At 39.7% G+C, this 27,464-nt stretch overlaps 1 non-coding gene across 1 annotated transcript; it reads left to right on the forward strand.

Annotated features, from left to right (window-relative positions):
• The first annotated feature begins 22,962 nt into the window (after positions 1-22,962).
• On the forward strand, positions 22,963-23,064 carry LOC116623090. Its single transcript, XR_004297676.1, has one exon. It is a non-coding gene; the product is annotated as a U6 spliceosomal RNA (small nuclear RNA).
• Positions 23,065-27,464: the final 4,400 nt, after the last annotated feature.

A 27,464-nucleotide genomic window follows, 5' to 3' on the forward strand; every position in this document is an offset into this window, starting at 1 on the left:
AAGTTCATTTTTGCTTTTATTTACCTTGCCTTTGAATTAGTGCTTTTGTTTTCTTTGAGTAAGTAGCCAGTAGTGGAATTTGAAAAAATATATTGAAAAATATATCACTGAAATTAAAAACTAAATGGATGAGCTGAAAAAAAAAAACCAGATTAGACAGATAGAAACAGAAGTAGTATCAGGGCTAAAAGTTCTGGAGAAATTATGCAGGTGTAGTCTAGAGATTTAGGGAGCTGGAAAACATGAAAGAGATGTCACACAGGTTACAGGCTATAGCAGAGTCCAGGCTTTACCCCTGAGGAACACTACACAACCTATAGCCTAGGATATGGTGATATTTAAGGCCACAAGAATGGTACAAGTGGTTCTTGAGGATCCTTCTATATGAACAAGGCAAAAAGACAAGGCCAGGTGAGCTAAGCAGATCAGAGGAGGCTCATAAACAGAATCTGACACACTTCGATGATGCCCAAATTTGGATTGACCTAGGATAAAATCATTGAATTGAAAATTACAATGTGAAACTTCTAGTAGTAACTGCTCATTCACATATTTAGTAAAAATGGTGAAGTGCAAAATATTTGGAAAAAATATGTAAGCCCATGTTACGGTAAAATTTGGAAAAATAATGAACATCTGTATCATGACCTCATTAGGGTGAATTCAGCTATTTTATGTCTTAAGTATTTTAATCCTCCCATTCTATGATTCCATGAACAGGAACATAGGATTAATAAAGTGAGCCATTTCTAATATAGATGAATGCATAACACAGTAAGGATTTTTTGAGGAAATTTTACTATATAAGTGATCCCAAAGAGCAGACCACAGTAACGTGAACATATCAATAGGAATATTGACTTTTTTGTAGATTAATACTTTATTACCAATATTAAATATTTTATTTTTCATGGGCTTGAATTTGTATAGGGGTATTAGTGCATCTAATACTATGAAAGAGAGAAATGAAATATGTGAAAATTAAACATTCTAGTCCATCTCCTTCATTGTGCTGTGGGAGACAAGAGGTAGGGTCAATCCGTGCATTAACTGCATTCCCTAGGCCCTTTTGCCATGTTATGCCTCTGGTGGAATTACGTTTGCTGATTTATTATTGTTCACTTCCAATTATATCTGAATAATTGTTCACTTTTAATCATATCTGAAAAATTTGGGAAAAAAATGTATTCCCGTAAATAATATCAGGAACTTGAAATACATACCCTGGAGCAAACTTTTAATTTAACTATTACATCCTTTCTATCTTTAGTATTTTATGGCTGACAGCAGAAAAGTTAGCATTACCTTTGTGCTCCATGATTAAGGTGTGTGTTCACCTAACTGACACATTAGGTAGGAATGACTGCTGATTTCAAATGGATGTTATATCCATGACATATTTGCAAAAATACTCCTTTTTAAAAAATCTCTGATTGTTTTAATGTGATCTCCATCATCTAAAAGACTCCCAGGAGACATTAATGGCAAAAGATTAAGAAAAATGTTTTGTTTACATTTGTTAATGTATTCTAGTGTGTGGGTATCTGATTTCCACTACTGTGCTTCATAGGCTTATAATAGATGACAAATCTAGTATATGGGGAGGAATGTACAGTAAGTAATGCACAAGGCACCTCGGAGTGCATAATCTATGAAAATACCCTTCCTAAAACCAAATTGAAAAGACCCTGAAATCGAGAAGTAGTGTGTAACACAGCATGAAGGAAGATGGTAGAAGGTGGGGCATGGCAGATTCTTTGGGGGAATAGATACATTTTGGCAAAATACTTTGTTCTGAAATTGCTTTTGCCATTAAAAAATGAGAATATACCACCAATTACTGCTGGAGAAAATAGTCTGAATTTGAGACAGACTCATATGCATCTTCTGTACAATTTATTTAAATCTATAAACCCATGTAGGCCTTCTCAAATTAATCCTGTCATTTTAAATGACCAATTAAACTCACGTTCAAAAGATCGATTCAGGCCCATGGTTGATGGTAAAGTAAGGAGACATTGATTTTTTAAAAATCTCGCTTTGTCCACCTTGTCCAAGTTTTTTTTTGTTTGTTTTTTGTTTTTTTTTTTAATGGGCTGGTCGAAGCCAGGACAAAAACAAATACAGTATAGTTAACAGATTCGGGTAAATATTTTAGCGGAATTAATGCTGTATGTCCCTATGAACATAGATAATCATTATTGACCACAAATTTATGTGAAATGAATAAATATGAAACGTATTGAAACCTAAGGTTTTCATGTGTACAACCAAATTAATCAAGCCAACTCAACTGAATAAAAGAAATCATGGTCCATGATATAAAAATGGTAAGAAAAGGGGAGTGGCCTAGGTCACCTATCTCCAGTCTCACGTGCCCTCTGCCTTCCTACCCACAGATTTGCATTTAAATACATGGCGGTAATTGTGGGAGGGAGTAGCTAAACAGCACTCTGCAAAACCCTGAGTGGGTCACAAACTTTGTTGTTTTTTTAACCTGTTCCCTAAGCTTGTCAACCCTAAAGAACAATTTGTAAAGCCTTCAATGGCACGGTAAGATAAAACTAACAGCCCTGTCATGAATTGGAAATCAATAAAGCATTAAAAATGCAAATACATTCTTGTTAATATGATATAATTGTGAAGAACTTTTAGGCATTCAATTACCATTTAACACAAAAGCCTGTAACGATTTAATTAGGAATCCTTCACCTAATTGAGGTCAAGATTGTTAGCAGTGGTTGTCTAATTAGCTTGCTTATAGCAGCTATCTTTTTTGAAAACTCCCTGGATAAAACCTTTCCTTAAAAGATAGCTACGCCCCACCCCCCACAACACACACACACACACACACACACACACACAGACACACACACACACACTCTGCATGTAAAAGCTATTAAAATCCAAATAAAGCAGTACTGTAGCACCATCAAATTTCTGGTTTTGACAGTATGTCTTTATGTTCTGGTGGGTGGAAGCTGAGTGATGGGTACTCAGGAAGTCTCTGTAACTACTTTTGCAACTTTTGCTTGCTACACAATTTCAAAATAGTTAAAAATGCATCCAGATCTTTCAGAATTACAAGAGCATGTGAATGAGCTACTTTCTCTTCAGATATTATAGGGATTATTTTAGACAATAATTGGTTCCATGAAATAAGGCCAGATTAATAGGACATTTAGTATAGTTCAAGTAAAGACCAGTTTGGTCAGTCCAAAGTTAAGACTTCAGATCACACAGGAGCACTTCAAAAAGTTGTTGGAGAAGATTTCCCTGACTTTATACATCCCTCATTTGTTCTTGGCCAGATTATGGGCTTTCAACATCCAGGTATAAAACCTCAGCTGGAAATAAAATCCAAAATAAAGTCATCGAATTAATCTCCTGTGCCTAAGGGAATAAATAGCCCATTTTATGTTCTTAAAGATTAAGTCTTCATAATTATTTTAATGGAAAATATATAAAAAGAAACAGTATTTTGTAATAAGCAAACAAGAACCAAGACAGATTTAGTGTTGTCTAGTCTCCAGTAGCAGCAATGACCAAATTATGTCCCCTGAAGCTCTAATGCTGTTAGGTAGTTCAGGGAAAAAAAGAGGGTAGTAGCCAAATAAATTATATCATTATTCACGTATGACATAATGTTTCCATGTTTATAGATCTGAGATTTTTTTTTGGAATTCTTTTCAAAATTCCAATTAACTTTTAAAATCAGCATCCTACCAAACACCTGTTGGGAATGACTAGTAGAGTCAAAGTATGCTTCCTAATGAAGTCTAGCATCAGCAGCCCAGATCGGAAATGTATATCCCACGTAGGTTGGGTTGCTCATTTTAAAAACAGGGAATTATTCTTTCCTTTCATGACTCTACGGTTTTCACAACTTTTATTAGAGTCACCTCACTCACCTTATTTTTTTTAAATTTTTGTCTTTAGAATAGCATCTTAAAAAGACACAGATGAGTGGTGCCTGGGTGGCTCAGTTAAGCATCTGCCTTCTGCTCAGGTCATGATCCCGGGGTCCTGGGATGGAGCGGAGCCTTAGTCTTAGTAGTGATTCTCATCCTAGGGCTCCTTGCTCAGCAGGGGGGTCTGCTTTTCCCTTTCCCTCTACCCCTCCCCCAGCTTCTGCTCTCTGTCTCTCTCAAATAAATAAATCTTTAAAAAAAACACACAGATGAAACATTTATTTTTATCTTGGTTATGAGTCATGAGATTCCAGATCTGCGTGACTAGAAGCGTGCTTACCTGTCCAACATGAGCTGTTTCCCTTGTCTGCTCAGCACCCTCGATCTGCACCGGCCCCTTTCAGTTCTTTGAATACACCAAGCGCTTCTGTGCCTCCGGGCTTCCTCACAGGCTGTTCCCTCCATCTAGGCTTCTTGCCTCTAATCTATACGGTACTGCCTTTTTTTTTTTTTTAATCATCCATTCATTCGTAATTTAAATGTCACTTCAAATGACATTTGAAGATGTAAGACACTGTGATACTATTTACTTTAAATAGGGAAGTTCTACTGAGAGTCCACGGGGATTTTCACACAGGAGAAGAAAATGTGTGTGAAATCTTGCGGGTCTGGATATGCAGCTCGTGTCTAGTGAATATCCTGTGCATTTTACTACTGCAAGGGGAGCAGATCATTGAGTCATCCTGGAAGTGGGCCATTGGAGGGTGAAGGGTAAATTTTGTCAGAGGGCCCTTATGTCCTCCTCCACGGTTCTGTGTGCAGAGGCGTAGGGCTCAGATTGGGGAAACAGATCAGCAGAGTAGTGTTAAAAGCTGTGGTATTTGGGTATTCACATCGAGATCATTACTCGTACACGATCTGTTACATTAGAATTGTATGTCCTTTGTTTTATTTTCCTATTTTACCCATGTTACACTCCCAACCACCAGCTCATGCTTGAATGTATTATAAGCTTTACGAATGGGTATTTTACCTACCCTGTGCCCACAGTGGTAAGCACCTCCTTCTCTCCTACGTCTCTTTTCTCTTTAAGACTCCAGTTAATGGCACTGCTTTCATACCTTGTAAGGCCGCAAGGTTGGAAAGGACGGTGTAAGAGAGGGAGAACGTTAGGATTTTGCTAAAGAAATAAAAATAAAATATCCTTGTGAATGAATTATGTTAATCATTCACCAAACACTCATTAGTAGCTATCACTGTTGAATGAAGCTATGGCAGGAGCTATGCTAGGAACTTTGAGCAAATGTAAATATTTAGCTCTGCTATCCTTTGGTAGAAAACTGTAGTCCCTTGATAAATCAGGTGATTTATCAACCAGTCCGCCTCTTGGCCTCTCCACCTGTTTTTGAAAACTCAATCAGCAGCAACTACATAGATCATATATTTTTAGACATCAAGATAAAAAGGAGCAGTACTCTGCATTACATGATATTTTTAAATAACATTTGACTAACTATTGACCTTGCCATTTTTATGAATATATTTAAAATGAGTTTCTCCTTCCCTTCAGCTTCATTTTTAACTTGACTCTAAGTAGGCAATTGATAGAAAACTAAGGTATGAATAAGAATGTAGAAATGAGGCACTAGTCAAAATACAGAGCTATAGAAATATACTTATTAAAATGAAAAAAAATGTAGCTCCATACAAAATAGCCCTTAAAACTGCCTGAATGAGTTACGGAAAGGCTTGTTAACAGTCATAAAAATAGCATTTTTATACAATGCTGAAGTTACAGTAAGAAAAGAAGCAAATATCTTCCCAGCACATTCAGGACTGCCCCCTTCTAAGTCAGCTGCTTTTGCTTAGCAATTATGTGGTAAACACTTTCCTTAGCGATTTTTCTGTTTCTTCCAATAGAGATGGTAGGTCTATTATGTAAAATGTGAACAGTGAACTAGAATCAGAAAAAGGGAAGTAAACGACCTTTCTATGCATAAAAAAAAAAATCACTTAGTTTCAAATTAAAGTCATTCCAATGAATTTTGGCCTAAAACTGTCAACATAACTGATGTTACAATTCTAGATGCTTCTGACAAGAAGCAAGAAAAAATCAGGAGCCAGCTTTTTGGTTTTCTGAAGACGCAAGATGTGTTCGAAAACCCTTTTGCATAGATTGCCAATATTAGGTTAAAAAAACAAACACACAAAACACAGAGCAAAAGAGCCTCATCCATCTCGAGTAAATTGATATTTTACCAGATATTTATTTCTTTGCATTAGCAAAATATGCCAAATACATTTTTAAAGAGACAAATTGGTGATTTTTTCCCACTGAATTCAAATGCCTTGTTGAAGTATTTTCTGCTATTTCTACATGGTCTGCTTCATTAACAAAGCTAAGTAGAGACATTAAAGGATTTTATGTTATTCACATACCTTAAAAGTCACAAAATAATCACAAATAAAGTAATTTTCAGAGGGAGTAGATTTTCTCTTTACATCTTAATTTACATGCAATAATTACTGGATTTTTATCTTGCTCCAGCAACCACTTTTATGTGAATAGGTGGCCTATTCTTTTATCTACCCATTTTTCCTAATTCTTTTGAAATAAGAGTGAAAAATGATAGGATGATTTAGCTGTGTAACAATGGGATAGTCCTCCTTTTTTCTTTTTCTTTTTTTTTAGAAATTTTCATTACTATATACCACTTTCCCAATTACATTTTAGAAAGATAGAGGGTGTTTGGCAAACCTTGACATTCTCTTTGTATCTCTTAATCAAAGACACATTCAAGTGAGTAGTAAGGCTAAAAGGACATAGTTCTCCAGAAAAGGCAGGAAGGAAAATAGCCTTTCCCCAGACAACCGGGGAAGGCAGTTATTACTGCCAGGCCTTTCAAATGTTTCTTTGTATCTTGGTCCCTAAGAGATGTTTCTCCTGAAGGCTGTATCGGGAGTATAAAGGATGCAGAGATTGTCTGTTTACAACCAGCATTCTTCTCAAAGGCAAAGGGTCTGCTTTCTTCCAGAGCACTCTAGGCCCATCTACACTGCGGCTGCCAGTCTATAACACAGTTTGGCTGCAGTGTTTGGAGAACACAACATATCAGCCCTGAAGCAACTGCAAATAATTTAAAAATAGCAGGGAGGTGAGGAGAAGAGAGAGAAATAAATTGAGAGAAGCCACCCAGAAGGCTAAAGTCTGAGAACTAGATGGGGGTGGGCCAGTCAGGGACAATCCCTGGTCATAGTCACTAAAGAATATTTGGAGAATGTGGGTGCCCGGCGTTCACTTTGAAGTTTGGTCTGTTGTTCCTCTAGGTGGCCCATTCTGTTTCCCCCAAATCCTCATTCTTCAAGTAAGACTACTAACTACCCAATTGTGGGATGGGAGGTTTTGGTGTATTGTAGTAACTGTGGAGAAGTGGGGCAATTTTTTCCAAGTTGATGCCATGTGGAGTGCAAACCCGTGTACCCAGGACAGTGAAATCATGTAAACGTATCAGGCATGATGGGTGAGCCCGAGGTGACCAAGACAGTCATTGCCACTCAGGAAGTAGCACATATTTTGGGGAAGCATTTTGGACATACGTAAAGATTGGATTTTATGTTTTAAGTCAGTTTTTCTGGCAGGAATGCACCAGCCAGCATTTAGGTGACAGAGGAAGTGGTTAACAGGAGAGCTGTTTCCATGAGAAAACGGGGCCATCAAAATTGAGATGAGAGTCTCTGTGGTTCCTGGCAGCCCGGAACCTAAAACAGAAGGGAGTTGAATAGAAGCCTGTTCTGGGGAATGGCAGCCAAGAAGCAGTGACTCACTCCGTCATCTGGGGAAGACACTGGTGTGGGACTGAGTTGGCTGTGGAAAAGGAGCAGAGATGGGGGTGCAGGAGAGTGTCTGGGGTCCAGAGGAAGGGCTGCTGGGTCAGCTTTGTTGTGCAGCCCCTTCCCCGCCTCCCGGAATTCCTGGTGCTCTGCAGGTCACCCCATTCACCGGCCCACACCTCCTGTCCTCATGCTCCCCACCAGGCCCTTCCAGCAGCCTTCCCATAGGGATGGCTCTACCATCCTTGAAGGGACTGGATTGGACATTGAGCAATGGAATGGGCCTCTGGGCATGAGGTCACCCGTGCCCCTTCCTTGTATCAGGGCAGCTCATGCTCTCTCTTGGGGGGTAGAGTGGGCTGCCACTCTGCCTCCTTTCCATGGGGGGGATGTCAGGGAGACAGGAGTTAGAGAACATTCCTGGGGGCTCCTGGGCCTGAGGACTGGTGAAGCTTGTCATCCTGCCATCCTCCTGGGATTGCACTCTGACTGCTGGACTTACTCACACTGAGATGTGCCAGTTCCAGTATTTTCTCCTCTGCTCCAGGCAATGAAAGTCTGGTTCATCACCTGTCACCTGGCCTAAGGAATTGGGGTCACCTGTGCTTTGGAGCAGGTCTCAGAGATTCTTCAAGCCCCAGGCAGCATTAGTAAGAAGGACCTGGCTGAGGAAGGTGAGGTCCTGTGCAGCCCCCTCCCCTTCTCCACCAGTGCCCTCATTCTAGGCAGTGGCCCTGCTATCTCAATTCCAGGCTACGGTGACAAAATGGCAGCAAGCCCCTTTTCAAATCTGTGGACAGCTAAAATATGGAACACTTTGAAAGACACTATGTTTCTTGCCATTTTCAGAGTACTTAAACATATGGACATAAATGTAATCCTGCCTCATCAGAATGGCTGGGCTTTAACCAACCCAGCTTCATGGGAATAACCATCTTGTTCCTACTTAATGTCCAGTATAAAGTCTCCTAGACACAGTAATTGGGACATTTAATAAGAATAATAGTATCGTAATTATTCTTGCTGGGAATTGTGGTCTTCACCTAGAAATGCAATTTTACTTTGCAGCATTTTCTTAATTGCAAGATCTCATTTTTTGCTCCTAGGCCCCCCACGGACTATGGAATATTCTCTTCTATCTGCTACTTACCTGACTCCAGGGAACTTTTGTCCCCTCCTCTTGATAAAGCATTTCTTGACTATTGCATTTCATTCTTACCCAGTAGTACCTGTACCTATATTATGTATTCAAATATCATTCTTTCTAAAACTGAAAAAAAAAATTAATGGAATTGATTTCTACTCTTAATAAGAGAATTCTAAATTTCGTTAGGATAAACTTTTAGGTAAATTCAAACTAGGAGAGAAACTTTAGCAGTATATTTATGTGTAACTTATCCTCTGACATTCAGACCCATTTATCTTCTGATTTATGAATGCAGAGTCAATCAATTCCAGGGATAAAATGTCAGAGTTCTTCAGTTTTTGCTCTCAGGTCAATCATATTTATTGCACACCTATTTTTTTAATAAAATGTATTTTTAGAACAATTTTAGAAATAGAGAAAAATTGGGGCTCCTGGATGGCACAGTCAGTTAAGCGTCTGACTCTTGGTCTCTGCTCAGGTCATGATCTCGGTTGTGAGGTCAAGCTCTTCGTCAGGCTCCACACCCAGCATGGAGCCTACTTAAGATTCTCTCTCTCTCCCTCCCTCCCCCTCCCCGCACCCCTCTCTCTCTTTTAAAAAAGAAAAATTGTGAAAATAGTACAAAGAGTCTCCGTATAACCACTGTATAACCCACACTTGGTTCCCTCCATCACTAACATCCAAAGTTAGTATGGTACATTTGTTACATCCAGAACCAATATCAATACATTTTTATTAACCTAAATCCATATTTTATTCAGATTCCCTTAGTTTTTACTCAATGTACTTTTCTAGCATCCCATCCAGGCTACCATATTACATTTAGTAGTCATTTCTCCTTAGCCTACTCTTGGCTGTGACGGTTTCTCAGACTTTCCTCGCTTTTGGTAACATTGACAATTTTTAGGGATACTGGTTAAGTACTTTGTAGAATGTCTCTAAATTGGGATGTATCTGATGTTTTTCTTATGGTTAGACAAGGGTTATGTGTTTTGGGGAGGAAGAACACAGAGGTAGGGTGCCATTTTCATCACATCAAATTATGGGTATATGGTATAAATATGACTTATCATTGTTGATATTGATGTTGATCACTTGCTAAGAAAGTGTTTGGCAGATTTCATCGCTTAAAGTTACTCCACTCCCCCACTGCCTTTCCATGATCTACTTTCAGGAGGAAGTCACTCTGCATTCTAGTGATGGGTCAGAGGAAATACCAGATGAGCCAGGGGGGATCATGTAGTCCCAGAAACTAAGGAAGTGTTCAAAAAACAAAAGGCTGGAATTATGTCGATGGGATAGAGGAGCCAACTTGAAAGACTTTCCAGGGACGCCTGGGTGGCTCATTCGGTTAAGCAGCTGACTCTTGGTTTTGGCTCAAGTCATGATCTCACGGTCCTGGGATTGAGTCCCACATCAGGCTCTGTGCTCAGCAGGGAGTCTGCTTGAGATTTTCTCTCTTCCTCTCCCCCTCTCCTGCTTGCACTCTCTGTCTCTCTGAAATAAATAAATAAATCCTAAAAGAAAAAAAAAAAAAGACTTTCCAAAGGCCAAAACTGAAATAATGTTAGCAACAAAATAAATGACATTGTATAGGACTATAGCCCAAAGTATAAAATAAATATATACATGTCATATTAATGTACATAAATAATTGAATAAATAAATGCACAAGAAGAAACTTCCATACTGAAATATCCAAGTAATATATGTAGATAATCCCCCTTGTAGAGGATGGGACTTGTCCTCCTCACTTCCAAGCCCACCTAATGTGGGTTGGACTCTGATTTGCTTCCAAAGAATAGAGTAGGAAAGGGTAAAAAGAATAACTTTAGAGTGGAGAAACCTGGCATACCCTGCCTTAGCCAAGTGATGAAGTCCAACATCATTCATGAAATCATATCGACATCATGTACCCCCTGATATGAGGTGATGAAGGAAGGGTGGTTCACCTCTGTGGTAGCCTTCCCCAAAGCCTGTGACACCAGTCGAATCATGAGAAGACATCAGACTGTCCCAGACTGTGGGACATTCTGTGGGATGCCCAGAAATACTCCCTAAGACCATGAAGGTCATTAAAAGAGAGAGATAGAGAATGAGAAAGACTGAGAAGCTGTTGTAGATTGGTATGGAGAGATATGACAATCAAATCCGATGTGATATATCCTGTATTGAATCTTGGAACAGAAAATAGGCATTAATGGAAAAACTCATGGAATCTGAATGAAGTCAGAACTTTAGTTAATAGTAATGTTCCTACATCAGTTTCTTAGTTTTGACAAATGTCTCATTGTTCTGTAAGATGTTAAGAGTAATGGGGGAAGTGAAGTGTCTGCATTATCTCTGCAACTCTTCTATATATCTCATAATATTCTAATATAAAAAGTTTATGTTAAAAAAAAACACTAGTGTTTCTAAATTTAAAATAAAATCATCTCTTAAGGATATATATTCAGCATATGATCATCACACAAATATATGGGCTAACTGGAATGGCTCCTTGTATTTCTAGTAATGAACAGTGTAAGTCACAGGTAGCAGAAATATTTCTGACCTTCAAATCTAAGGAAATCATAAAAAGATGCAAGATTCCATTATCTTTACATGAACCAGGTAATGAATCAGAATTTCTTTTATTTAGAGCAGATGATCTTCCATGTTTCTTCCCTGAAATTCTTAACTTTGCAAACAAGGCTCTTCTTGCATTTAATTGGGGGGAAAAAGGCTTAAAATGTACTGGGCCCATTTCAATGGTGGTTGGTTGGAACTAATAATGGTGAGTGGTTCTCCCACTCACACGGCTTGGAATATGAAAAGATATTTTTACTCTGGTGGGTGGCTTACTCTGAAGATCTTGCAACTGGAGATTCAGTCCCAAAAAACTACAGTATGTTGCCATTATTGGAATAACCCATAAAGAGTATACAAGAAGTATAAGGGTCACATAATGCCCAGTCTCCCACCTTATGCTTATAGACATAATACAACATATTAACACCAATTAAATAATATTTAGAAATAGGTATTATGAAAAAAAAAAAAAAAGAAATAGGTATTATGTCTTGTTAGATGCAAGAAGTCACAAGAGTGATGCATAGAAGCCATCAGAGAGTATATTGAACTACACAAAGGTGTGATTTCTATTAAAAGGAGAATCATAATTTCTTTGTCTTTTTAGTATCTGTAAGTAATATAGCTTTTCTATGCACAGTTCTGACAAGTAGCGGACAGAATATGTAATTTTGATCTCACCAATTCTATTAGTAGAATTTGTGATGAAATTAGATGAGCATATGAATTTCTTACATTTCATAAAAATACTATTTTATTTAGAAAAGAAGTTTTCTTTCTTTCTCGTATCAATATTCCAGTATTTGGCATACATTTGATCTAATTAACAGGAGCCTAAAATCGAAAGGAAAACAGAGTGTTGTTTCAAGAGCCCTCCATTACAAAGATCGAACCTTGTACTTAATTACTTAACATAGTCTGCTAATTATTACAGAAACTACTTAATTTCAAACAGTATGAATTTTACTTTCTCTTTTTTGCCACTTAAAGTAAGGGAAATATAGAGAAGGATGTAGTGATGCATATTCATTTTTTTTCCCCTTCTTAAATGAACTCCTTTCAGTTAAAAGAAGAATGGAGAAGAAAACACTGTTCAGGATAAGTTTGGGGATTAAGAAAACAACATTGCTCTGCCCTCTTGCATATAATCAATTTTTCTACTAAAGGGTAAATTTGACATTCTTCCAACTACCACTAAAACTGTCAGAAAATCCTTAAAAATAGCATTTAAAAAAATCAATAGTGCCCCTTCACATCTTTTAAATTGGTCAATTTTGATTGCCTAGTTCCCTGAAACACTTTGGAATCCACTTGAGTATAGATGGCCTAAGCCAGTCATTATGAAAGCCATTAAAGAGAGACAGCAAATTTAAACAGCAAGATGTTATAGAAACATATTAAAAATGTGTTCTCAATGCTGCTTGTAAGCGATACCATGATTTCTTAAAAATATCCATCTCCTGGGTCAGTACCAATCATTATAACTGATACATGCATTTTTGGTTGGGTGTAAAAATGTGATCTAAATTTGCAGGCACGGGTTTCTTTTATAGGGTGGTATGAAACAAACCTAGAAATAAAACCAAATGTGATTCCCAGCCAGAGGTGGGACGTAAATGTAGGTCTTTCCCGAGGTCAGGAGCTCTGAGAAGGTCCTGATAGGCACCACCACCCTTGTCCTTCCCTCCACGCTCCCCATTCCACACCCTGACGGCCACAGAAAGGCCACACTGCACAAAGGGACTGTTTGATAGTGACTGTATTACAGTCAGCAGGGACAGCCAGATTCATGAATGAGAACTACTGGGTCCGCAGTACAAGGAATAATGAGTACAGATGAAAGGAATGATGACATTATTTGGCCAAGAAGTGATGGCCGAGGGATGTGGATTATTAAAAATAGAATTTTAATTTTAGAATTGTTTGGTATACATATCAGTTGATTTTTTTCTAATAAAGCTGCATTAGTTCTAAAATGACCTGTGTGCCTCTTGTAAGTTTAAGATCTAATAACAATCCACAGGAAGTAGGAGAAGCTGCTCCTGAGGCCAGTCATGGGAATCATGAACGTGACTGTGCCTCAGGCTAAGGCTGACCTAGCATTTGCAGTTAATTGAGCAAATGTATGTTATAGGCTTGAATTGTGTCCCTGCAAAATTTCTGTGTTGAAGTCCTGACCCCCAGTATTTCAGAACATGATAGTATTTGGGGATAGGGTCTTTAAAGAGGTAATTAAGTTAAAATGAGGTCATGAGGGTGGGCCCTCACCCAATGTGACTGGTGTCCATATAAGAAGAGGAGATTAGGACGTACACACGCGCAGAGAGAAGAACAAGTGAGGACATAAGGAAAAGACCGTCCTCTAGCTCTTCACGTCAAGGAGAGAGGCCTCAGAAGGAACCAGTCGTGCTGACACCGTACTTAGACTTCTAGCCTCCAGAACCATTAAAAAAAAATAAATTTCTGTTGGTTAAGCCACCCAGTCTGTGGTACTTTGATAGGGCAGCTCTAGCAAACTAATACCCATTCTTCGTTTGTTTGTATGCTTGTTTGTTTGTTGAATAAGCCAGTTTGAGATGGGGTTTCAGTGACTTACAACTCACTAAATGCTAAAAAAAATTTACTTCATTCTTCCTCATTGAGTTAAGCTGTTGGTTTTCTTCAGAAGTATGGTGGTCCCTTGTTGGTCTTCTGCGTTTAATGAAGTAGAAAACCTAACAGAAAGCTCTGTGTGCTTGTGTTTTCCAGAGCTTCATTTTAGGTTGAGCCAGTGGAGAGCAGATTCCAGGCTGAGTGCCCACTACCAGAGTGGGAAGGATTACTGCAGAGGGGAACACTGGCCCTAGTGTCCCAACTCTCTTCAGACAGTGTGTGTTAGCACTTAAGTGAAAACTTTGGTAGTGCTTGGCCTGACTGTCCCACTTTTCAGTGCATGAAGTTGGAGAAGCTGTGATGGGACCTGAAGGATTATCTTTTTAATAATGTTTCAATTATTCTGTTTTTTTTTAGCTCAGCCTCTTGTTCCTGTCCACCCCTACCCACCCCCCACCCACCCCCATACATGGTAGCTCCACTTCTGGATATTTCTGGAACTCTACTCGGCAGGGCAGGCCGATTCTCTCTTCTACTCTAGTCTTCCCTGCAGTTGTGGCATCCTCTACACTTTCTTCCACCAAAATTTCTGCCCACTTTTATTTTTCCAGGCAAATACTTAAAATCTGTTATCTAGGAATAACTCACTCTCCCAGCTGTTACTAGTGTGTCATAGGAGGCAAATGTTAAGAGGCATCTTTTATAGTGGGGCCAAGGAGGAAGTATTAATACTAGAGGGTCCTTTCAGAGAGAACCTCTGCCCCAAGGAAGAGGGCCAGTACCAGTCAGCCACTGATGAATTCTTTGACAGTGTTAGTCAATGGAGACCTCTTCCGTCCCCATACCCTGTCCCCTCCTCTACTCTAAAACCGGAAGAGCCATCAATAGCCTGGCGAGGTAATAGTGGAGGAGAGGAGGACAAGCACGGGGTAGGGAAGAAAACAAGGACTGACCATGGTCTCTATTCTCCAGGTGTTCAGCCTATAGTAGGCTGGAACAGAGTGGGGGGAGGAGCTCCAGCCTTCGACAGAGTTTCAAGGCTTACTCTTACCTAGGACTAGATACTTTAAGTGCTAAAATTATTGCTTATAATTTGACTTATGAAGGATTTTTATTATCTTAGGAGTGACTGGAAAAAATGAGACCTGCTCAACTGAATAGTACAAACAGGGAGTTAAAACCACAGAATGGATTGAAAAGGACTATGACCAAATATTCACTGACTTTTAAAACATATGTCAAGAATGTTTTCCTTTTACGTGATATAATGAGCACTGGGTATTATGTAAGACTGATGAATCACTGAACTCTACCTCTGAAACTAATAGTATGCTAATGATATGCTAATTAATTGAATTTAAATAAAAATTTTAAAAAATAAAAACCACTGGGAAAAAATGTTTTCCTTTTAGCAGATGTGTTAGGATGACAGCTTATGGGTAGATTTGCTTGTAATTTTGCTTCTTGAAAGAAACTTTCAAATACTTTCTTTAGGTCTGTGATAGAATAATTCTCTAAGATAAGTGCATTACTTTTTTTCTTGTAATGTTTTATTCATGTGATAATCTGATGGTGCTTCTGCACATGTGCAGACTATCAGAGGAAAAACATATCAACTCATAGCCAGAAAACCAAAAATAAACATAATTTCAACTATTACTATCAAGTTGAAACTTCTGGGATGACATTTTTGTTTGCACTTAGATGATATGTATGCCATTTATCTGACATGCTACATTGATTCTGATTAATTTTCACTCAGAATGTGGATGAGGGCCTCCATTCAAGTGGCCTGCTCATTTGCTTCCTGTCTTTTTTTTTTTTTTTTTTGAGATTTTATTCTCATGCAGTTAAATTATATGGATGAGAAGTGATGTTGTGCTTTGAGCCCACCTCAAAGATGTGATTTTTTATAACAATCCATTTTATGGAGGTATACTTACATGCCAATAAAACGTACTTATTTTAAATGTACAGTTCACTGAGTTTTGACAAATGCAGACACGCATGCAACTGCTTTTAAGACAGAGTATTTTCTCATCCCCAAAAGTTCCCCTGATTTGCTTTCCATCACTACAGGTTAGTTGTGCCTTTCCTAGAATATCAAAGAAACTGAATCATACTTTCTGTGTGTCAGGCCCTTTTTGTTCAGCATGATGTTTTCAAGAATCATCCGTATTGTGACGTACATCAGTGGCTCATTTCCTTTTGTTGATGAGCAGTAATTCCATTGCCTCCAGTACTTTCTGCGGTCAGCAGTGATGAGTGTCTACAACACCTGGAAGAATGAGATGGGGGAGGGGTAGATTTTATCCGCAAAGAGGTCATTCACATTTTGTAGGACCTTGAGCACATTCCATGTAAGCCAGCCTTTTCGGTTTGCTAGATGTGGGTGTGATGATGGAACGTTACTTTGTAAGCCCGAGGAAGGTTTACGTAAGAGACATGGGAAGTCAAGTGATATTAGCGCCCTTGGCAGCAGCAAGATGTGGAAAATGGTGTGAGGCATAATAACCCTCGTGAACCCAGACAGCAGCATTGGGAGCCTGATCCAGGGAGCCACCGCTACCATATTCTGTGATTACCCTTTATTTCCTCATTTGTGGCAAGGTAAATATTTCCCACATTGATTGCTGTGAAAAATGATTATTCTCTCACATACAAAGCGTTGTGTTTGCAAGCAGGAAATGAGCAGCAAGAGTAGAAAGATTCTTTGGGAAACCTATTTTTATTCCTAAGCAAGTATATACTCATAATTATGTAAGGTACAAATTAATAATACATGGAGAAATAATAACATAGGATAGCTTTGTCTATAATTTAGAAGCACACCTTTTTCAAATTGCTCTGATTGTCCTTAAAATATTATTATCCCTGTTGTAGAGCATTGTTTGCTCTTTTGTGCTCCATATACTGTCACAGTCATGATAAGGGAGACGAATTGCTGCATGTTTGCACACTGTGCCTTGTTCGTGAATGATGCTTTATGCTGTGAGGTGGTGTTTTATGTCAGTCTCAGCCTGTTGATAACCAGTGATGTGGCTGGACTGGCCCTTGTGGTTCTTATTATGATTTCAAGATGCCCTCAGCAATAACCACAAGGAATCTTGGAAAAAAGTTTTTAAAAGGTTTATTACTTACAAGTCCTGGGAATTCTATGGCATACATAGGGCCATATTGCAAGGTCATAGCAGAAGGTGAGGAGAATCACACAGGCCTGATGTCCTGCTTTTCTTAGGGCTGAAGGTGGAGACTTCGCATCCCTAATTCCAGCAAAAGTTCATTAGAACCCATGGAAAACAAAGTCTCAGAGCCAGGGCCAACTTTTCTACTTATGTGCCTTGGGAGGCTCCTGCTCTCACTCCACTGCTCCTGCAAGCCCTGTCATGCAACAGGCTAGGGGTCCTCCTAGCCCTTCCCCTTTTGCAGTTCACCACTCTGGATTTCCAGAAGGTGCTATCTGCATGGTGACCTCATGAACCACTATCCCAGTTGTACCTGGGGACATACATGGAGGAAGCTGGGGTCCTGCTTAATGAGCTTCCTCCTGTCTGCCTCCTCATGACCACTCTACCTTCCTTTCAGGAAGGAAATCTTTCATTTGTAATCATTATTCACAGGAACAGTATCACAACAAGGTACGGGCATCATGGTGTTAATTTTATGTGTTAGTTTGACTGGGCTAAGTGATGCCCAGATAGCTGGTAAAACATTATTTCTGGGTCTGTCTGTGAATGTGTTTCTGGAAGAGATCAGCATTCAGAACTGTAGGCGGAATAAAGAAGATTGCCCTCACCAATGTGGATGAGCATGACCCAGTCCACTGAGGGCCCAAGTAGAACAAAAAGGTGGAGGGAAGATAGACTTGCTCTCAGTACTTGAGCTGGGATATCCCTCTTCTCTTGCCCTTGGACATCAGTGCTCCTGGTTTCCAGATCTGTAGATTTGGACTGGGACCATTGGATCCACCGATGTTCACACCTTTGGGTTGGACCATACACCATTGGCTTTCTTGGGTTTCTAGCTTGTGGATGGCAGATTATGGGACTTCTCAATCTTCATAATCACATGTGCAAATATCTTATAATAAATATTGTTTTGTACATCTATGTCCTCTTGGTTTGATTTCTCTGGAGAACCAGGAATTATACAGATTTTAGTACCAAAAGTGGTTTTAGAGGAAGGGAAATTTAAGGATGAGTTTTCTGAATTGGTTCTGGGCCTTCTGGAATTGGCTCTCTAATCTGATTAGATTTAAAGATGCTAATGATTATTTCCAGCAATGAAGAGAGCACTGGTAGTCCATGGTGTGAGCCTTTTATAGCATATGCAAGAGACATGCACTGGATACTCCTAATCAAGGCATTAAGTGACTCTGTATTTAATACTTTAAAACATTTTTGGAAAACAGAGGAATATAAATGACAGTGGTTAGTTGCTCCTAATGTGGCTAGACAAAGTGGTGAAAGAAACGGATGAGCTCAGAGATTTGATTTCTCGGCTCAAACACCACATAAATGACATGAGAGCTTTTTTTTTTTAAGATTTTATTTATTTTTATTTGACAGAGAGCATGAGAGAGAGAGAGCACAAATTGGGCAGGGGAGAGGCAGAGGGAGAAGTAGACTCCCCACTGAGCAGGGAGCCCAATGCGGGGCTCGATCCCAGGACCCTGGGATCATGACCTGAGCCGAAGGCAGACACTTAACGACTGAGCCACCCAGGCACCCCTGACCTGAGAGCTTCTATGTGTGACCTGAAGGAGACGCTGTACACATAGGGCCGAAATTGCTGAAAATCCAACACGGGACCCCATCCTGCAGTTGGCTGAGCTACAACACAAGTTGAACTCCCAGCCTCACAGGATGTCTTCTGTTAAAGTGAGAGCAATGACTAGGAAAGAATGAGAGCCTTTAAGTTGGAATGGCACATACAGGAAGATCCTGATGAAGCTGGGGTCATTGAGCCTCTAAATTCTAATGAGTCTTCCATGCCAGCAGAAGGGGCCTCTCCATCCTCAGTGATATCAGCCATTCTATCCCCCGTCTCTGGTATGGAGACAGGGAAAGTTAAAATGGGACAAAGCTGACTGTTCTTACTGAGCTTCAACTACTTTTCTCAAAAAAATGTCCCTGTATTAATCCCTTTGGTAGGTTTCCAGAATTTTGAAAATCTTGATTTTTGCCAGTCATGCCAATATTCTCATTCTTTTATGGAGAAAAGAATTTTTGAATGTTCTTACCCTGCTCTTCCTGCTGATGTCACCTACGGTCATATAATGATGCTCTTAAAAACATGACTGCAGCCCTTTCTCTGTACTTTTCTAACAGTTATGTGTTGTCCAACCAGAGGTTACAACTGTCCATAGTATTCACTTTGCTGAAAAGTGACAGATGGTTTTGTTTGTGAAAAGGCAAAAAAAAAAAAAATTCCTAGTGTGCCCCATTTAACAGCAGCATACAGTAATCCCCAGCTGTTCAATATTTGTCACATTTCACAAAGAATCTACAACCATCGAGTAGGATTTATCTTCCATATTTCTAAGTGGACATACCTCAATTTGTACAGGTTTTCTCTTTTTTAAAAGTATTTATAAAATGCTTTTGATAAGTAAATCTAACTCATCTTTTCTCACTTTAATTTTTTCCTCAAGAGCTAGCATAAAAATGAGTCAGATCCTGCAATTAATTCCGTGATTTTTATGACATTTTTGTTCTTTCAGGAATGCCTTTTGTCACTATGACCCCTAATGGGGAAATCTCTATCTCTGAAAATTGAATGACTGCAATTAATCTTTTAGCATCTCAAAATAATTCTGAATGTTCCCTGTCATCTTTACTTCAAAACATTGGCCCGGGGCGCCTGGGTAGCTCAGTCGTTAAGCGTCTGCCTTCGGCTCGGGTCATGATCCCAGGATCCTGGGATCGAGCCCCACATTGGGCTCCCTGCTCCGCGGGAGGCCTGCTTCTCCCTCTCCCACTCCCCCTGCTTGTGCTCCCTCTCTCGCTGTGTCTCTCTCTGTCAAATAAATAAATAAAATCTAAAAAAAAAACAAAAAACAAACATTGGCCCAATCTGTACATATATATTTATGTGCACACCAAGTAAACTTAGCCTTTTTGTAGTCTGTAGAATTTTCATGACTTTTGAGTGTTCTCATCATATGCATCTGGTCTTAGAACCCAACTGATGGAAATTATTCCTGTCTTTTTGAAAGTTTATTTATAAGCAAAATATTTGAAACTGGTCATGAAATAGGCTATTCAGAATCTTCTAATAGTGTAACTTTTCAAGAACATTTTTTACAAAATATCGGAGAAATCTCATCTCTTGTATATTCTCTTTGATGGTCTATAAATATTACTAGGAACATGATTTTGGGGAAAAAAAAACAACCTTGTTTTCATGTAATAGTGTTGAGTGAAACTTACCTTTCTCTACGGTTTACCCTGGTGGTCCTTTATGATTTTTCAATGATTAAGAATGTTGAAAAATATCAATATTCGTCTGAAAGTGAAGAATACCTCAAAATGTCTATAGCCTCTTCAGAGTCCCTTGATAGGAGGATAAGAGTGAGAGGAGAAATTGAACTGGATGGACAAACCAGCCTTCAGTAATTGTGATTAGAATGTCTTTTATAAATTTTAGGGGAACATGTGATTATCTCAGATCATTTCCAGGGTTTTAAAAGTTGCTTTTGCCGCTGAGGCATCCAGAAACTCAGATATCCTTGAATCTCGACCCCAGTCTTCTCTTCTCACTCTTTGAAAATAAAAATTCCCATGGCTTCCTTAAGGTATAACGAATAGCCTCCATTTAGTGATTACAAGTGTCTAACCAAAACTGACTCCTTCCTCCAGGTGGGCTGATAGAAAGGGGAGTCTGTGACATGGAAGAGGGAGAGCAGCAGCTTCTGTGACGCACACCCTCACACACTCCCCCACCCCCCCAGACATGCACGTGCACAAGCCGCCCCTCCCCCAGACATGCACGTGCACAAGGCGCCCCTCCCCCCCAGACATGCACGCACGCGCACAAGCCGCCCCTCCCGTCGCCCAGACATGCAGGGGCAGGTGCACAAGCCGCCACTTCTTTTTTTTCTTTTTAATTTTTTTATTGTTATGTTAATCCCCATACATTACATCATTAGTTTTAGATATAGTGTTCCATGATTCATTGTTTGTGCATAACACCCAGTGCTCCATGCAGAACGTGCCCTCCTCAATACCCATCACCAGGCTAACCCATCCTCCCACCCCCCTCCCCTCTAGAACCCTCAGTTTGTTTTTCAGAGTCCATCGTCTCTCATGGTTCTTCTCCCCCTCCGATTTCCCCCCCTTCATTCTTCCCCTCCTGCTACATTCTTCTTCTTCTTTTTTTCTTTCTTGACATATATTGCATTATTTGTTTCAGAGGTACAGATCTGAGATTCAACAGTCTTGCACAATTCACAGCGCTTACCAGAGCACATACCCTCCCCAGTGTCCATCACCCAGTCACCCCATCCCTCCCACCCCACCCCCCACTCCAGCAACCCTCAGTTTGTTTCCTGAGATTAAGAATTCCTCATATCAGTGAGGTCATATGATACATGTCTTTCTCTGTTTGACTTATTTCGCTCAGCATAATACCCTCCAGTTCCATCCACGTCGTTGCAAATGGCAAGATCTCATTCCTTTTGATCACAAGCCGCCACTTCTAGTGCCACCCTAACTGATGGAATTGAGGGGGGAGAGAAATGGGTGGTAGGAAAGTTCCTCTTTACCTGGTCCTCTTGTACATTGGCTTCACTCTCTCTACACCTGGAAGACCTTTAAAGCAGATGCTCTCTCTTGTGTGGGTGTTTTCATAACTTCTTCAGAGCTCTCTGACCCGTCAGCCTGCTGGTTGCACCGAATTGCAGTCTGGGTGATGTTTTCTGTGGTACTACTGCCCATCCTCTCTCAACCCCTAATTTTCAGAACCTTCAGATGACGCAGACTCTCTGTTGGAGTTCCGTCTTCTTCCCAGGTGGTTTACGTGGTCAGGTGTCAAAACAGGTGCAGGCTGACTCTTAGTGTCTCACAGATCACATCTGGTTCATGAAAAACATCACCTGCCCTATGTCCCTGCTCAGCAAAAGTCCAGGGCAATTCCTGTGTGGCCACCTTTGCGGTGGTTGTTCGGCTTTCTTTATAACTTTTTTTTTATTAAAAACGATGTTCATTCTGTAGACCTCTAAGCTTCAATGGCAAGAATCAGATTCCGTTTTATGATTTTTAGCCCATCCAGGAAGCGTGAAGCAAGCTTTCCTTGAGGTTCCATTGGAACCTGGCCTTCTACCCTCAAGATAAAGGAGGTAGATGATGTTCCTCCCTCCCCGCTACACACACACAAGCTTACACCAACTCACGTACCCTGTCGTCTTGTGTGTTGGGATGAATGGCACAGATTTCTCTGAAGAAATCATCTTCATAAAACTCCTCTCTATATAACTGAAAATCCTGACCATTTTCTACCCTCCAGCTAAGCGAGTATCGGTTCCTAGCATTTCCTTTTGATAGCTACGTCGTGAGCTGATCCCTAACACACTTTACTACACAATGTCTTTTTTATATCTGTGTATCTCAACCAAATCTTTCAGTATCACACCATTTGCTTTTTCAGGAGCTTGCAGTCAGAAAATCTACTGAATTATATTTATTTGGGTTGGAAGGGGTTCCCCAAAATGTAGGCCCTCGCTGATCAAAACTGGTCTTGCATCCATCACTGAATTTGAAAATACAGTTATGAGTTGGGGGTCATTAAACCAATCTTTCCATTAATCAAAGACTATCTTCCTAGACTAGCTCCTTATAAACATAAGTAGAAAATTGAAAGTTGTTCTTTTCCTTATCTTTTTCACACTTTAGTCAGAATAATTTCAGGAACGTGCTAGTTTTGGCAGCCCATATACTAAAATTGGAACGATACAGAGAAGATGAGCATGGTCCCTGCACGAGAATGATGCACACATTCGTGAAGAATAATTTCAGGAGCTAAATCAGGTATAAATTTTTATTTGCGTTCAAATAGGGAGACTGTCTTCTTGCCATCTTTCTCATTCCCATCTTGTTTTCCACAGATACCAGCAGAGACTCTCCTTTCTTCTGGTGCTCTGTTTCAGCTGTCTTCTTGCCATCTTTCTCATTCCCATCTTGTTTTCCACAGATACCAGCAGAGACTCTCCTTTCTTCTGGTGCTCTGTTTCAGCTTGGAGACTGCTAATTACTGTGGGGAAGATTCAGAGCAAGACTGAAACTCAGTGATCTGCAGTCTCTGTTTACCCTTGACAATCCATTTTCTCCACAGAACCTTCATGCTTTGTAGAAAAGGCAGACTTAATTAGTGTAAGTCACAAATAACACAACAAAATTGTCATTTCCAGACTTTTGTATTTAAAAGATTAAATTAAAGAGTCAATTTTGTCTGCAATAACTCAAGTCAGGAAAGACTTCATTATCTATTTAGTGTTTTCCCCTCAATCTCCACTAATTTATGTAAAGTATTGTCACCAACGGTCCTCACTTATAGGTAAGGTAAGTGCAGTAATTCAAATGTAAGCTGTGTTTGATACAATAAAATAACTTTGTAACCCAAAAAAGTCTAGACAAATAAAAAGATGTCTCCTGGATAAGACTTCCAGGAATTACATTGGCCCTCTTATCCCTTAATAAAAGAACCCAATATTTAGCCATGTCCCTTGCCACTGATGGTGTCCCCTGCCTTCTTGCCAGCCAGGTACAAGCTCCAATAATAAGTTCTTTTCGAGATGTAGGGAGAAATTCTGTGTGGTAATTGCAAAAAGAACAAACCTCTTCAGTGGGAAAGTTTATATTCTAATTTGGAAAGAGCTAGCAAATACCTACATAGAAGATTCAAGATGATCCGGGATACCTTCGTGTTCCTTGTAGTGCTATTTATGATAGCAAACATTTGATAGCCTGAAAGTCTAGCAGAAAGAGAGATTAATTAAATTATTGTACAACCACGGTAGCGGAGGATTTTGCATGTCAGATTTTTCAAGGACACTCAATACTATAGGAACGCATCTCGTTGTTTACATGCTGTGCAAGAATTAAGTATATTTTTCCATATGATGGAAAATTATGCAACCGTAAAATATCATTTCTGAAGATTACTTAATAACATGGGGGAAATGTTTATGGCAGTATGTTAAACAAAGCATAACGTACGCTTGTGCAGAATGTCGATACGTGCATAAAACAAACCTTAAAGAGAAATAGAGTGTGAAACGCTGCTTTATCATGAGTGGTGAGGATATGGGCACGTTTCCTCCTCTTTTTATAGAGTTCAAAGATTCTACAATGGAAGAGTATAATCCTTGTAGTAGAAATAGACTTATAACTTGTATTTCTAAGAATAAATACAAGCACTGTGGAGACTTTAAATAACAGGAGGGTTGGGAGGCTTCCTTGGTTTTGGCCTTTAGAAGGTAATTGAAGAACTTAGCCAGAACATTATCAGTGAAGTTGATGGGGGTAGAAGTCAGTTTACTGTCGATTAAAATTTTAAATGGGAAGCTAAATGTGTTCGTGAATTGAAGCCCTATTTCCAAAGCGCTTGGCTATGAAGGGATGGAGAAAGATAAAGGAGTAACTCAAGAGGGACATTCGATGAGGAAAGGACTGTATCTGTATGTTTAATAGGAGATACCAGAGGATATTTAGGGCCGTGTGGGAGTCAGTAGAAAAGCAAACGTTTTGAATATAGGTTAAAAGCCTCAGTTTTCTCTGTGAAGGAAGAGAAATTAGCAGCGGAGAGAAGTGACTGGGGGCAGGTTTTGGGAGGAGGTTATAAAGAATTAAAATGGTTGCTGTGATGAACAGCACAGGTAGCCGGCCAGCGGGCAGAACAATATTCCCGAGCAGCGTTGGAGTCCAGCTACCACTGTGTTCCCAGAAAGCGTGATGACACCAATCTGCCAAATGTGTGATTTAATCTAGCAGCCCGCAGGAGGCTGGGGACGGAGCGGAAAAGGTGAATAACGGGACCGATTCAGAATGGAGAGATTAGAAGTTTGAGTAGGAGAAAGGGGCCGAAATTAGAAGTCCTATGCCACTTCAGTGACGTGGGAGCCAGAGGAGTTGGGATAGGAATTATGACGTGTAAAGCGGTCGAGGTGTAGCCCTCGATCCCATCAGGAAGCGGACAGTGTCCTCGGGAACCGTCTGATGAACTCAGGTCATTGTGCAATCCCGAGTCTCTTCATTGCTGATGGGTCTGGTCCGTCAGCCTTTCTTTGGCAGGTTTTACTGTAAACGTGACCTAACCAGGGAACATTTTCCAGGCTCACTTTCTTGTATTTATTTTTCTTTAATTTCGTAGAGTTTTTTGAATAGTCAAAGAAGCAGCAGCAAATAGCAGGTCTCCTGGAGAAGTGAGCGCTCCTTGACTACTGAGAACAGAGCTGCTCACTGGAGCCGGTGAGCATGCCTTGTGGTCTGTGCCTTCTAGAAAGAGAGAACACCCCAGGGTTCTGCATACTGCTGATTCCTAGGCAGCTCCACTTTGCTTGCTTGAGCATCATCCCTGATAATCAGATTTTGTGCCAACCGTGAGCTAAATTATGTGTAAAGGCTGGAAGTTGATATTTCTCTCTCTCATTGGAGGAAGTAAGTTAGAAGGACAGTGTCTTTGTTTTTAATTATAATTTAATTTATACATATATATTATAGTCTAATTATAAATATATATTTTCTCATTAGTGTGATACAGAAATTCACAAATTGTCATCTCTTACGTTCCAATTACATTAGACATCAGACGTGATTTTTCTTCTGTATCATCAAGAAAATGATTTTTAATCATTGCTGCCAGGGCATCTCTGAGGCTGTCTGGTTCTTTCTTATCACATGATCAAAGGGATGTAGGAGATTCATCGTAAGCTACTGTGTCTATAAAACAATGTCCAGATAGACTGTGGGATAGATTATGGCCTCAAAGTATGAGAGGGACTACTATAGTATATATAATGATTAATATAGATCATTTCTTCCACATCTACTTATGGGGCTCCTTTGTTCCTATTCTGTGATATAGCTAATAATAGACCCTGTGGGCCTGAAAAACTAGCTGTGTTCTGTGAATAAATTTTTTTAAAAATTTTATTTATTTGAGAGAGGGAGAGCAACCATGCTCAAGGGAGCAGGGGGAGGAGAATAGGGTGGGGGAGGGAGAGAGAACCTGAAGCAGACTCCAGACCGAGCGCAGAGCCCAAAGAGGGGGGATAGATCTCACAACCCTGAGATTATGACCTGAGCCAAAACCAAGAGTCCATCACTTAACTGACTGTGCCACCCAGGCACCCCATCCTGTGAATAAATTTAATAAATGTTTCATAATCAAGTGGGGAGAAAAGGAAAATACCATGTACACTTTAACATACTCGAATCAATATTTGCACTAAATTTCCACAAATAGCTGGAATGTGTCTTAGAAAATACCCCTAAAAGCAAGTACTTATTAAGACCGTTTATTTTTTTTTTTAAGATAGTATTTATTTATTTGAGAGAGAGAGAGTGAGAGAGAGAGATCATGAGCAGGAGGAGGGGCAGAGGGAGAAGCAGACTCCCTCCTGAGCAGAGATTCCAACTCGGGACTCGATCCCGAGACTCTGGGATCATGACCTGAGTCAAAGGCAGACCCTTAACCAACTGAGTCACCCAGGTGCCCCTAAGACAGTTTAATAATGATGATAACATAGAATCTGTGCCTGGCACCGTTAGAAGTGCTTTATATGTATTATCTCATTTGATCTTTTGCTTAATCCTATCAGATAAATAGTACTATAGTCACTATTTTAAAGGAAAATTGAGGTAAACTACCATGCTAGAGATCATACACCCACCACCACTTATCCATCCCTACCCTGTGCAAGATGTCATATGCCATCATCTGTTTCACTTACAGTAGGGTAAAGTTAATAAATTTTATGGTTTCTAGGAATTATCAGGGCTTTTCTTCCATTTATCTAGTAGGATTCATTATTTTTGCTCTCCAACGTGTGTTATTACACTGAGCTTCTTTTATATCTAGGGGTATACTATTTCAAAAACTGAATTGATAGACAGTAAAGTCTAATGACTGTGTGTCACTGTCATTCATTGAATGGTCAAGTTAACCTGATGCATCTCTCAATACAGACCAAGAATCTGTACCAAAATTTGTTAATGCTAAATATTAAAAATCGAACCATTAATACATTCTAGCATTGACCATTAAATATTACGGTGTTATGTTTGGTTCTCATTTTTCCTGTTTAGATCCATCTTATATTTAAAGGTTCATTGAATCTTAAGGTACATCAATATAATGAAATGCACACATCATTTTCCATGCACCATTGAACATAGCAGTTGGAATTTTTAAAA

The sequence above is a fragment of the Phoca vitulina genome, unplaced genomic scaffold, assembly GCF_004348235.1.
Source record: "Phoca vitulina isolate PV1807 unplaced genomic scaffold, GSC_HSeal_1.0 scaffold56, whole genome shotgun sequence".
Classification (NCBI taxonomy): Eukaryota; Metazoa; Chordata; class Mammalia; order Carnivora; family Phocidae; genus Phoca; species Phoca vitulina.